Source organism: Numida meleagris, chromosome 3 (assembly GCF_002078875.1).
Source record: "Numida meleagris isolate 19003 breed g44 Domestic line chromosome 3, NumMel1.0, whole genome shotgun sequence".
In the NCBI taxonomy this organism is placed as follows: Eukaryota; Metazoa; Chordata; class Aves; order Galliformes; family Numididae; genus Numida; species Numida meleagris.
This window is the reverse complement of record NC_034411.1, coordinates 3,347,794-3,361,951: the sequence shown is the minus strand read 5'-3', so window position 1 is coordinate 3,361,951 and position 14,158 is coordinate 3,347,794. Positions and strand designations below refer to the sequence as shown.

Sequence of the window (14,158 nt, the reverse complement as noted above, 5' to 3'; positions counted from 1 at the left end):
TTGGTTTTTTAACCAGTTAAAGACCACAAGAAGCTGAAAAGACATCACCAAGATAATGCAATTTAAATCCAGTGTTAAGTATATGACTGTGCTTTCTCCCATCACAAACCAATTTATTTATGTAGGAGGACGTGTCTGTCCATGTCTGTAAATAACAGACTGCAAGGAAGCCATCCACATGTGGAAGGGCCAGGTGCATACATTCAGAACTGGAATTTCAAATAGACCCAGAGAAAGAAGCATGCCGAGACTTTGTCAAGTGTTGACAACACTTTGTAATCTGTTATACTGCTGTGGTGAAGAGCTTTTCTTTCAGTACTCTTGGCAAGATGACATTAACACAAGCTTTGTGCAGTTGGAAAAGCAGAACTAATACCAAAGAGCTTTGCAAGAGTCATCCTGGCAAGATGAAGGAGATGGCTTTACTGCAGAACAGCGTGTGCACTGCACATCTCCCTAACATAGCTGTGAACCACAGGAGTGGCATGGGGATGCCTGCGTGGGTTGGCTCAGGATCTGGGTTTTTTGCTTGACACGAACAAGATCTGGGTAGGCGAGAGAAGCCAGGATTCTTCAGCATCCAACAGACTAACAGCACCCAAAATCCCCTGGCCGGCATGATGCACAGCTCTCAGACACAAGCCACGTTTCTACAATGTTTTCTACCAATTTTATATTTTAGATGAGTACAGAAAACACGTGTCCAGCCCTGCTGTGGTCCCACTTCCATGCTCCTACCCCTTTTCCTGGCTAAAGCAGGGCATCAGCACAAATCTGCTCAGGTTGAACCAGCAGCCCCCAGAGCAGTGGCATGCAAATGCCTTCATTTGCACCTTAGCCATCCCAAAATAAGTGAATTTTTCACATGTGCACCAAGCCCTCCCAGTTTGGGGATAACAAGTGCTTTCCGTTATTTCCATTGTTCCCAGCAATCCCAGTGGGAACTTTATCCTGCAGGACTCTTTGGGCATGGTAGAAGCAACACTGTCCAGCCACAATTCCAGCAGCTGATAGCTTCTGCTAAACTCATCATCCTTTAGAATGAAAGCGTCATAGAGTGGTTCGAATCCACACAGCATACACCAAGTTGGCTGTGCATGAAGACCCAGCGCACCATTCCCACAGCACAGAGCATTAAATCTGAAAATCTGCTCTGGTGCTCAATTAGAAGGTTTTAATAGCAACACAAGATGGCTTGCTTAAAATCACCAGAAAAAAAAAAAAGAAAAAAAAGCATGTCCTATGGTATATTGCTTCAGCTTAGCATCACAGAATCATAGAATCATTAAGGTTGGAAAAGACCTCTAAAATCATTAAGTCCAAACATCAACCCATCCCCACCATGCCCACTAACCACGTCCCACAGATAACTTCACTCTCTTCCTAGAGACTAGCCACTATCTGAGAACCAGCTGAGATCTCACCGATATCCAACCACCAGAAAATAACTGGAGTAAAAAAATTGCAGAGCCCTCCACCTGTGCCATAATTAAAAACACAGAGCTGGTGCAGTCCCACTCCGGCACTGCAGGATTCAGTTTCCCTATCTGGGACAGACAAGCTCCTGTGATCCTAGATGAGGTGGCCAAAGAGTCCTCAGCCACAGCCACCCCCTTCACCCCAGGAGCCTGCCAGGAACCTGGGGAGCAGTGCTCAGCTCAGGGTGGTGGCAGAGTGGAGCCCGCGCCTGCTCCCACATCCCAGCCTCGCAGGGTGTAGATTCACATGCGTCAGTAGATTAAACTTTAACTGCTTTGTTTTACAGCCTGGAGTTTTAAAATAAACTGGAATCAGAGACAGTTTGCTTTAATGCACTGGCTATAAACTATGACAGCTCCGGAACTTCTCTGCACCGCATCCAGGGGCTGCATGGAGTGGCTCTCAGGATGCTTCCAGAGGTTCTGAGGGATGCTCTGCTGAGACGGTAACATCAAGTAGGGGAAGGGATCCCTGGGCTGATGAGTGCACTGGTGTTTGGGCCACTGGGAACCTACGGACTTGTTTCAGCCCACCCAAGGCATCCCCAAGCTCTGTGCCTGCAGTTCAGGCTCCCAGAATCAGCACTTGGTACCAATGTGGCACAGCCCCAACTCCCTGCTGATGGAGATGTCCCAGTACCAAGTCATTGGACTACACCAGGGCTGACAAAGGCTATGCAGGATGCAGGTCTTCCTTCAGGAGATGCCCGCAGCTTATCCAAGTGCCCACACTGTCCCGGTTTACCACTTCTGATCAATCTCAAAAAATACGAGTTCAGCTTGGAATTGCGTCACCCAGTGCAAGCCCTGTTTCAGTGCAGGCCCCATTTCTTGCCATAGGTTCTGATGCTAGGGCTTTTGCAAACCCAAGAGGATATTTCTGATCACACACGAAAGCAAGCAGGAAAAAACGAATGCACTGTGCAGCTGTTTATCCAAATTATATCATGTTCTACTCGCAGCTCTGGTTTTCTGAGTAGTTAAATAGAATCATAAAATCATTCAGTTTGGAAAAGACCACTAAGATCATCTAGCCCAGCCACTAACCTGTCTGGAACACCTCCAGGGACGGTGACTCCACCACCTCCATTTTGGCTGAAAAATCCATTGCAAAAGAGCATTTTGTTTGGCTGGAATCAAGTACCTCACTCACCAAAACAAAACTTATTTCTTCAGGATTCCCAATTTGCGCCATTGTGAAATGAAAAATACCGCGCGCCGCCGTATTTTTATTATTGCAATACTTTGGATAAAATATATGCAGCTATCATTTAAAATAAGAGCTGCTCTCAGCTGAATGCTGGCAGACAGCGCATGCCATAAATCCTCCCGCGGCACATTCCTCGCTGCCCTGTGGACCCACTGTCCGGATCAGGAGAAAAACACTGAATTTGTTGCTATATTATTCCAGCATAAGGTACTAATATTAGGCCTGGAGGAAGCCGTCTTGCACAAACACGTTTCGATCTTTTAAATTGTGGCTGGTCAGGGAGCACTGCTGCAAAAACCAACAACGTTTTACCGGCACTCACAGCATTCGCTCCCTCTGAAAGACAGTCCGAACCCACAGCTTTTCTTCTCCTTTGCAGGTTTGCAGGTTTCGAGTTAGTTTTAGTCCTACTTTCCCAAAACGTTGACAATTCATCCCAAATAAAAAGCAGGTTTAATATTTCATGAGAAATACCTTCTCCAAACAGCCATGCTGGGAAGGTAAATAAATGCAAGGTTTCTAGCGAGGAGCGGATAGGAAACCACGCTTTATTTTTCTATGATAAATCATTTACTTCGCAAACGGCCTATATTTTGTGAGTTATGGACATCAGACGAATAGCTGTCTAGCTTTCCCAGCACTTGCCTACGCCGTTTCTTTTTTTCTCATAGGAGAGCTCTTTGTGGCACTCGTTTCATTATTATTAACTATTAGCTGCCGCTGGAGAAACGATGCGGTCGTCCCACGGCAGAGAAACAGCACGCCCATAGGAGTGAATGAGAGCACAGCCCATCTCCCAAAAGATCCCAGCAGCTGCTGGATGCATCAAAACACCCCCTGGGGAAGGGCAGGGCTCTGGGGATTTCTACCTTTATTGTTCAGCAAGTTTTTAAGCTTTCTGCTTTCATGTTTTTTTGGGCTAGGAACACATAAGGCTTCAAAACAATAAAGAGGGTTGTTTTTTTTTTTGCTGTTTCTCCAGGCAGTTTTTCAATGCTACCAGTTCACCAGACTGTTAAGAAAATTCTCCTTCACTCTGGCATACAACGTTTTATGGGCATGGTGGGGATGGGTTGGTGGTCGGACTAGATCTTAATGGTTTTTTCCAACCTAAATGGTTCTACAATTCAGGTTGGGTATTAGGAAAATCTTCTCAAAAAGAGCAGTGAGGCACTGGCACAGGCTGCCCAGGGAGTGGTGGGGTCACCGTCCCTGGAGGTGTTCAGAGCCATGGGGATGTGGCACTGAGGGATGTGGACAGTGGGCACAGTAGGAATGTGTTGGTGGTTGGACTGGATGATCTTTTCCAACCTTAGTGATTCTATGATTCTGATTTAAAAGGGGGGCACAATCTCAAATACAAATGGTATCAGACACTTAAAGCCATGGAGACACCAAGAAGCATGGGTGAGAGCCTGTCTGCAGGGCGTGAGACAGCTCCCATGGAGTCAAAGTATCTCATGGAATGGAGCAGATGCTCTGGTGGGAGTGACAGTTTGAGGCACAATAGTTGGAGCAAAGCAGAAGTCTAAGAAAACATTGTTATGGGTTTCAGGACACCAAAACGAAAACATAACTGGCATTTATTTTAATTTTGCTCTTTGGAAATTTCCAAAGCATTTGTTTTACGCTATTCCAGAATGAAAACAAAGTCTGAGAACATGACAAGTCCAAAGTGAAAAGCCCCAGTGCTGTTTGGGTCTCACAAAACAACTGTTTCCTTGTTTCTTCACTGCATCTCTCAGCTTGGGAAGCATGCTTGGAAGCAAGAGTGGGGCCGTGTGCGCAAACCAGGCTCAGACAGGACCCAACTTTCCCCAGCACCCTGCGTATCCCCAGCAACACATACTTCATGGCACGGGAGTCTGTGGGGACATGGGGTTTGGGGAATTTCTGCGGCTCAAAAAATGGAAGGGACATTCACATAAAGCCATTTCCCAGCAGGCTTTGAAATCTCCATCATTATGTTGCCCGATGTCTAATTACATACGGTTGCATTTAACCTCTCAACGTTAAATCACAGCCGGAACTATATGGTCTAAGAGAACTACCTGAAAAGAAAATAAATGGCATATGCAATCCCCTGAACTTGGAGCCCATCTCAGTTTACAATATTAGTTTTTAAAAGGATATTTAAAACAACATGCTGCAGTTAAAACCCGTTTAGTTTGCTATTTACCTTCCAGCCCTCCTCCCTCCCTTTCCCCTAAGCCATAGGTCTCATAAATGCAAAACACCCAGCTGACATGTGGTATTTTTTAATGCTATGGAAGGTGTGTGACAGAATCTCCAAAGTTTTGAAAGCGGACCACATTCGACTGAGCACAGCTAGATCTCGGAGCCCAGGCCAAGACGTGAATTAGGGTTTATAATGCTGCAGAGAGAATACCAAAGAATTAAAAGAAAAACATTTCAGCTTGAGTAGGAAAATTTTCTGTATTCTATTTTACAGCCAACCATAACTTTCATGAAATGAGTTATGCTTTCTGTTATTGGCATGTTTTTCAAGTTAAATAAAAGCTGTTTTCCAGGAGAGGCACCGGTGAATCTTGCCTCGCAAATCATTCTTCCCTCTCCAAGCCACGGTCTCTGCCCAGATCTACATTTTTCATACCCATCTAAACAATGAGTTAATCTCACGCCTTCCCTCCCAGCATCTATACAAGGACCCTAGGGTGTCTTTGCCACCCTTGCACATCCTCCTGACATCAGCTGCCATGTGGACATACTGACACCAGTCACATCTCCAGCCCTGAAATACCTCATTAAGCCATAGCTCCAAGCAGTGTGCCCTTCCAGCTCATCACCATCGCGTGTATTTGGTGTTGCCAGCATAAGTGTTTGAATACAGGACACAGTGCAATTTGAGCTCGAAGCAGAGTGTGTCCACACAAGTGCAGAACGTTGTTTCCTAACAGCTGTGTAGGTTAAATGTTTTGTGCTGAAAAGCTTTTTCATCAGAATAGGTAGTTCCATCAAAGTCAGCATCTCTTTCGGAAAAGCCTTACTTCCACAATGTTTGTTTTAAGAGAAGCTATTTCAAAATGAAAGATTCCGTTTAGAAACATCATTGGAGTCCAAGTGTTTCAGCCATGAGAACTCCAAAGTATTTCACTTAGAAAACAGTGTGACTTTCCTGTAGCATACATAATCCTGAACTTCTGACTCCACCAAACAAGCACCAAACTTTTCCACCAGGTGGAAATTACGCTGCTGGATGTAAAGTCACAGCTTTTCCATTATTTAATTTGTTGTACATCTCTGCTCATAGTCAGAGCCCTTGATGTTGGTCACACCTGCTTGGCATTTTGCTGGTTTTCCCCAATCAGAACATCCCCAGCTCAGACTGCAGCACTCTCCTTGCTGTCCTGATGCACTCTGCAGCGCTGTTCCCTTCCAGAAACCTACCCACAGAAAGATGAAGCTCCTTGCAGGAGTCTGTCCATCTAGATACTTGTGTGCTCATTGGGAAGGGCAGAAGCATCTGTGTCACTTAATAGCATCAGAGCTGCTCGCAGCCCATCATGAACACACAAGTGGAGAAGGCTGCCCTTTTCCTGCCATGCATGCAGCTCTTTACAGCTCTCTCTCAGTAAGTTTCCTCCAAGACTGAATGAACCCCAAGGTCAGCATTTTTGCTCACGTGCCAGCAGATCCAGAGGTATCCCCACGAGCAGGATCCTGGGCTAAATCCATTGTTAACTCTGAGCCAGAGCTGTTTGCCATGCACTGAGGCAGCAGAAGCAGAGCAAAGAGAGGTAAAAGCTCCTTACCTTACCTCTGTGATGGCCACTCCTGCAGCAGACAGCAGGGATCCTCTTGCACCCCTCATCCAGCACAGAAAGCCCCAGTGCTTCACCGAGATGTTGCTTGGCTAGTTCTGGACAGGAATAGATAGGAAGGGAGTCAGAAACTGAGAAGAGACTGGAATGCAATGGTCAATTACAGGGATAAATTCATCCATTTGGGATGTGACAGTTCTAGTGGTTTTGACTCATTTTCCAAAACCCAGCACTGAGATGAGCAGTTAATACCAGACATTCAGCTGCTCCAGACACTTGAATAGGTTTTGGACATGAGGGAAAAAAATTGTGTATTAGAGAGAGGGTTTGTGGTTAAAGCATTAAGCTAGGATGCGGCTCCTATTTCATAACCCAGCCCTGACACAGACTTCCTGCAGCCACGCTTCATCTCCAGCCTACTCCACTGTGCACCCCAACCGAGACCCTCCCAAAGACTGGGTCTGCCTTGAGCACCAGGGCACATCCTCAGTGCCAAGCACAGCATGGCATTGTTCCCTTAAACACATTGCTGTTGTGTACATAATGACCAAAGGGGGTCTCATCTGTATGTGGGAGCATCAGGGCTCCATGGTCATAAACCCACCGTTAACATGCACGTGTGGCAAGCATCTCCTGGGCAGGCTACAATCCAAGCCAACCATGCAGTGAGATGGTCTTCCAGTCCTGATGTCCTCACAGGGTTTTTGAATCTCTCCAGCTCCTCATTTAGGTTATAGCCCCCTCTCAAGTCTTGAACAATGAAGAAATGTACGCTTTCCTACTCAGATGCATGACTTTCTAAAGATAGATATGAATAACATCCAATCTGTTGAGGAGTCTTGATGACAGAGCAGAAACCAGATCAGCTCATCTTTTTTTTTCCAGGGGGGAAAAGAAGAGCGCTGTTAGGCAGTTACTGCAATCTCTTCCACCAAGCAGCGCACAGACATCCAGCACCAAAAAAGTATTCATCTTCACATCACTCAAGCTATCCTAACCCAGAGCTCCACATCTTGGGTCTCATTACTTCAGAACAGCACAATCACCACCTTCTATCCCATCCCATCCTACCCCTCCCAATGCCATGCCATCCCACCTCATCCCCTCCCAATCCCATCCCTTCTCATCCCATCCCAATCCCATCTCATCCCCTCCCAATCCCATCTCATCCCCTCCCAATCTCATCTCACCCCCTCCCAAACCCATCCCATCTCATCCCAAGCCAATCCCATCACACCCCACTACATTCATCCCAACCCATGCCGTGCCATGCCACCCCACCCAATTCCAATCCCATCCCATCCTATCCTCTCCTATCCCATCCTATCCTGTCCCATCTCATCCCATTCCATCCCAACCCACCCATCCCATCCTGCTTATACTACCCAAAAAACAGAAGATATTATCCTGGGTGAAATCTTAGTTTTCCCCAAATCAACAGTGTGCCCACCCTGTGTCCTCCCCCTGCAGCAGGAAGGTCTCATCTCATACCGCAAGCAACCAGCTGTCCGTAAACAAGACAAAACAAAATATTCATGAAGTGCAGCTTAGAAACAGAGCCTCAGCATCCAGACGGATTCGGGGAACTAGGAATCTCTGGTGCCTATATGTTTTTGAACAGCATGACTTTTATTTTTTAGAAAATTTTTAGAACATTTTGGAACATTTAGAACATCTTTTATTTACTCTTTTTCCAATAACACTAACTGCCAGCCAGTTGTAAAGCAAATACAAAATACAATGAATTAAGTCATCAGGGACCAGAAAGCAGCCTAGAATATTACAAGCACATAAAGCCAGAGGAGCATGTGTGTGGGAGCCTATTTCACCTTATTGATCTGGGACTAAGGCCAAGAAATTTCTTGGGTGTACTGAAGTTCATGCGCCTAAATTCTAGGGGTATAATCTCTCAAACAGAATAGTCCCAGAGGTGAATTTTCAGAGTATTTTGGGAGTTCCACATAGAATCCTATAATCATGAATACTGGAAAAGCTCTCTGAGATCACTCAGTCCAACCATCAGCGCCCCCCCGCCCCCCATGCCCACTGACCATATCCCTCAGTGCCATATCTCCATGGTTCCCACATCTCTACCTCCAGGGACGGTGACTCCACCACTCCCTGGGCAGCCTGTGCCAACGATCAGTGATGAGCAGGATCCTCTCCATACTTCATGCTCCCATTGAAACCTCTTAGAAATAAGATCAACTCTGTTCTCATCACACTCCAAGGTGAGCAATGCCACCTCACTGATGTCTGATCATCAGTGAGTCACCAACAGCAGCAATAGCCCGAGGTGACGCCTTCTGCTGCTGTGGCCACGAGCCTTTCTGGAAAAAAGCAACCAGAACTACCTTCTTCTAGAGAACAATCAGGAAGACAAGCCTCAAGTGAAGTGCCTGGAGTTGTGTTCAAACCAATAACAAACACTGTGCAGTAAGGCTTGCGTGATCTTCTCCATGTTTATCCCAGCAAGCGCACTGTGGGAAAACAGAAGCCGGTGCAGGCATGGCCATGCTCATCACTGAGTTAGTTCTTACAAAGGACCACAGAACATTTTCTAGCTAGTGGTTCCCATAGTGAGGCCAGAAATATTTTTTTTTATTGACAGAGCAAGTTATCAGTGCAGCAAAATATACCCTGCCCTGGCCACAGACATGCAGGATGGGATGGGATGGAGGAGCAACCCTTAAAGGAAAGAAACCCCGGGGCACAGGCAGCCCTGAGCCTAGGCAGGTCCCAGGCATCCATTTAATAGAACCATAGAATCATAGAATCATAGAATCATAGAATCATAGGATCACTAAGGTTGGGAAAGACCACTAAGAACATCCAACCACCAAACCATCACCACCATTTCTTCCATCCCAGCCTGTTCCTTTCCCCTGTAGAGATACACCCTGTTCACATCTGAACCATACTGTAGTGCACCCTACAGACCCTCCAGGCACCTCTCATGACTTACAAAGCTTGCAGAGCAAGCACAAAGCACATCTGGAATAGAAATTCCAACTGCCCCATTCCCTCCAGCTCAGGCAGAGCAGCATTCAGCAGTAGTGTACTCAGCATCCACAAGCTGAACTTGTTTTGGTTGCCACACTTTGCAGACTGCTAGAGGTCCAAGATGAAAGGAATCATTTTGGAAGGACAGAAAAGGGGAAAATTAGAGTAATTTTGCTAACTGGTGATTGTCCCGCCCATGCACAGACAGTTGATGTATTGGAGTGGATTATTTTCTTAGAAAATAAGCATTGTGGGTTTTCAGCCTGGCTTCCCAAAGAGGTGGGGTTGGTGTAATCTCTCAAGTGCAAATCTCTCCACCAAAGCCAAAGTCTCTTCCCATAGCTTCCCAGTCTGCAAGCCAAGCCAAGAAAGTTAGAGCTCAACAAATTAGGGGGGAATAAAACAAAAACCAGCAATTACCCAGAGTAAAGAGACTATATTAGCATTTCTGCTCTGAGGGAAGGGACATCTCTCAAGCAGCCCCAACCATTGCTTCTTTCTCTTTTTCTGCTTTTTGTTGGTGACCACCCATAGCACAGCTCAGCTCTGGCAGGCTGCCCACTGATGAGTTTTCCACATCCCATTCAGCTCGCTGGCGGACAGAAGGAGCTGCATCCAGCTCAGCCCTGGCCTTTTAGCACTGTCCTGCTCTGCAAGACTGTTTGCTCTTTTTCACCTTGGTTCCTGGGAAGCCAAACCTCTGATGCTTGGGTCACACTTGAAGGAAATGACAATCCCAGCTGAAGACACCACATAGCCTCCGGCGTCTAAAACTCCTGTGCTTGTTTTGCAGTGATAAAAAAGGATCATAGTAAGAGAAAGAGAAAGGGAGAGGGAAAAGGAAAGAGAAAGAGAAAGAGAAAGAGAAAGAGAAAGAGAAAGAGAAAGAGAAAGAGAAAGAGAAAGAGAAAGAGAAAGAGAAAGAGAAAGAGAAAGAAGAATAAGACAAAGAAAAGAAATTAGAAAAAGAAGAAAATGAAAAGGATAAAGGAAATGGAAAAGAGAAAAAGAGAAAGGGAAAAAGGAAAAGAGGAAAAGAGGAAAAGGGGAAAAGGGGAAAAGGGGAAAAGAGGAAAAGGGAAAGAGAAAGGGGAAGGGAAAGGGGAAGAGAAAGGGAAAGGGGAAGAGAAAGGGAAAGGGAAAGGAAAAGGAAAAGAAAAAGAAAAAGAAAAAGAAAAAGAAAAAGAAAAAGAAAAAGAAAAAGAAAAAGAAAAAGAAAAAGAAAAAGAAAAAGAAAAAGAAANAAAGAAAAAGAAAAAGAAAAAGAAAAAGAAAAAGAAAAAGAAAAAGAAAAAGAAAAAGAAAAAGAAAAAGAAAAAGAAAAAGAAAAAGAAAAAAAGAAAAAAAAGAAAAAGAAAGATGAGGAAAACCAAGTGTAAAAAAGTAATGAACAGCAGCTTGGTGCCACTGAACAGTTCTGCACTTAACTGGATGAAACAAATGCAAATACATCAATAAATGCAAAGATTTTTTTTTTTCCCTGGGACAGAGCCTTCCCTCTGAGGCTGACTTCCATCAGCCTTGCTTTGCCATATTGTGTGAGTTATTGGGTGTGCAGAGCAGGGATTGCTTTGAGCTCCAGACAAGCGGCTTGCAGCATCACCAGTGCCCTTTATATTTTCTTTCTTTTTCCCTCCGCTTCTAATACCTGGTAAGACCTTTTCTAAAGCTTCTTAACAGCAGGAAAAAAAAAAAAAAACAGCAAAACCACACCACGCTACCTGCAAGGGGGCAAGCTCTGACATTTGGTACAGATGCGAGAAATAGAGAAACCATGCACGTGGCTCGTGCCTCTGCAACCCTTTGCATGGACTCGTTGCCTATAAACCATCATTCTTTTGGCCTTGCAGGCTCCGAGCAGGATGGAGAAGTCTGTTCCTGCAGGGCTGCTGGCTCAGATCCCACATTCTGCCCACGGAGCTACTGGTCCCACTTGGAACACATCCCCATCTGTGGGGATGGAGCAGGGAGGTGGCACCCATGGCCGCAGAGCCCCGGGGCCCCTGGGGCTTTGCAGAGCTTTGTGCTGCGTGCTAATGCCTGGTAAAGCCGTGGATTTCCAGTGGGTGCCTAATCCTCACCAGCTTTAATTCCCCAGTTTAAAGGAGATTCTAAAGGAGATTAAAGTTTCCCTTATCTCTTCTCATGTGTTTTACAATTCTGATGCTGGGGAAAAAGGAGACTGAAAGGAGCATTTTCAGAAAAAAAAAAACAACAAAAAAAAAACACCTTAAGAGTCCTGCGTAGCAAATGGAGCTGCACACGGGGAGCCTGGGGAGTAGAAGATGTTCTACCTGTCCCCCATAAGCACGTGCATGCCATCCAAATGGCAGATCATACCAAAAAAAAGGAAGTAGGTGCAGGCTCCCTTGTCCTCACCGTTCCCACTGCTGGGGAAAAGAGAGAATGACCCTTCTGCTCACTGCTGGCTTATCCAGAAACAACAGCGCTGCGCTTTTATCAGGAGCTGTGTTGTGCTTTGGGTTCGCTTGGAGGGGATTATCTAAAACTGCTGCGTCCTGAGGAAGAGAAAAAAAAAATCCTCTCAGCATTCTCTTTTTCTTTCAAATAAAAGAAAATATGATATTGGAGTTTTGCACTAAAATTATTGTAATATTCTTTATTTTACAAGCACCTTTAAAGTTCATCTTTACAGTTCCGATATTGAAACCATGGCAAAGGAATTGTTTGTGGGGATTATTTGACTTTTTATTAAAAAAAATCAAAAACAGGTGGGTTTCTCGTCATCTGCACTTAAGTTTTTAATAAAAAGTAAAAGTTCTGGCACATCACCCACTATTTCTCTTTTTTCATTTTCATTCTCTCTTTGGCCAAAGATAGGACACATCTTTTTTGCTTTTGTGTCCAGGAATATGATTCCAGCTCGGAGTGCACGTACCTATATGCTTGGAAGTATGGAGAAAGCCTGAGTTCATCACCCCATCGTTTGCTGGCTGGGGCTGCCAAGCATGCAGGACTCATGCAACCACGTCTGCCCCGATCTGCCTGTCCCAAATGAGTGCCAACCCCCCCCAGCCCCGGTGAACAGGCTCTCCACGCAAAGCCATGGTCGCTAAAACTTTGTGCAGGCTCAAGGAGAGGATGGGAGATGGATGGGAAAGAGATACAGGGGAAAACCATGGGAAACGCTTCTGCAGGTGGGATGAGCTGGAGAGCAGCCACATGGAGCACGCAGGAAGGGCTGCTTTTGGTTTGGGATGGTGCTAACACCCTCTAGCTGTTTCATTACCCTGAATTCAAATGTTTCCCAGAGTTCTTCCTGCAAAGGTTTCCTGTATTCTGCTTATCATGTTTTATTCCATCTGCTAAATTTGAAAGGAAATAAAAGGGGGGTGAAGCTCATAAAGCTCCTAGGAAGCTCCGAGCACCAAGGTGCACTCTGGTTATGCACGGAGTCCTTATTCTGGTTAAACAAGCTGAAAAAAAAGTCAAAAAAAAAAAAAAAAAAAGAAAAATAATGTGAGTTTGAGGTTCTCAGCACCAGCGCTTCATGCTGCAGAGTCAGTCATGTATGAATTGAGAAAGGCAAAGAGACCTGGGATTAAGCAGTTCCATAAACATCCATCTGACAATTAGCGATGCAATACACATCCACGCCAGCATTTTGAGGTCAGATGAGCACAAATACGTCAAGCAAAACTTAACCATTTTTCGATCCTGGCCAGCTCTGTATTAACCGAGCTACAAATTGCTTTTTTTTTTTTTTTTACCTCTTTCCAAAGTGGAAGACGATGATGGGAAGTCTTTGCTCAGGCTGCCTGCCCTGTGGTGTGCTTCTAAGGGCAAATAGTGTCTCCAGAACATGGCACATCTTTCTATTTGCATTCTGACAGCTGAAGGCCCTGCCTGGGGCTGGTGAACCCAAGCTGACATGAGTGCAGTGCAATATTTCTCAGTGATCTGTCTGGAAAAACCCTACGAAATAAATGGTTCTTTGAGGGATGGAGCCAGCTCTGTGCAGGGAAGGCAAACAAAAAATGGTCATGCTGTAGCAACGGGAGAAAGATTGGGTGACACTGAACGAGCGAGCGTATGGTATCACCAGAAACAAGCTCTGACTTTTTAATGAGCAAACTGATCCCAAACCAGTCGAATTCAACTTGCTTTCCACAAAGGAATCCTGTTTTCTGCCAGCTTACGTCTCAAGGAGCCAGCGGTCCCCCTGCACACTGTCCATGCAGGACGGAGGGATGGAGTCCGTCATAGCCCTCACAGCCCAAAGCAGCCAGGGAAGGGCAGAGGAGGAGCAGAGGCATTTCTCCACACCTGTAGGTATCTGGGAATGGGGAAAGCTGGGGGCTGAGGAAACCGATGCCCGATGTGTTTTCTGAGGCTGACAGATACAGGCTTTGTGGGCTATTTCCGTATTGCAAACCCAGCAAAAGAACCATAAATGTTCGTTCTTCCTCCATGCTCCAGCTTACCTCTACTTGTTGTGGAAGAAAGCTGATCATAGAATCACAGAATCACAGAACCGTAGAACCATAGACTCATAAAGGTTGGAGAAGACCATCACACCCAACCCAGCCCACTCCTGCCACACCCACTGACCTGAGATTGAGCGATACCGATAACTGGCCGTGCTCCCTCAAACACCAGCAGGGGAAGGTTTCAGGAACTGGCCAAACTTTCCTATTTTTTTTTATGTGACTGAAGGAAAGAAT

At 45.6% G+C, this 14,158-nt stretch overlaps 1 long non-coding RNA gene across 2 annotated transcripts; it reads right to left on the bottom strand.

The window, feature by feature from the left end:
- On the bottom strand, positions 4,937-13,957 carry LOC110396128. Of its 2 annotated transcripts, XR_002436793.1 has the most exons (4): positions 13,919-13,950; positions 13,205-13,409; positions 6,462-6,568; positions 4,937-5,062 (listed from the first exon to the last, which is right to left on the bottom strand). It is a non-coding gene; the product is annotated as an uncharacterized LOC110396128 (long non-coding RNA). The 2 variants fall into 2 exon arrangements; XR_002436794.1 differs by lacking the exon at positions 13,205-13,409 and having other exon boundaries at positions 13,919-13,957.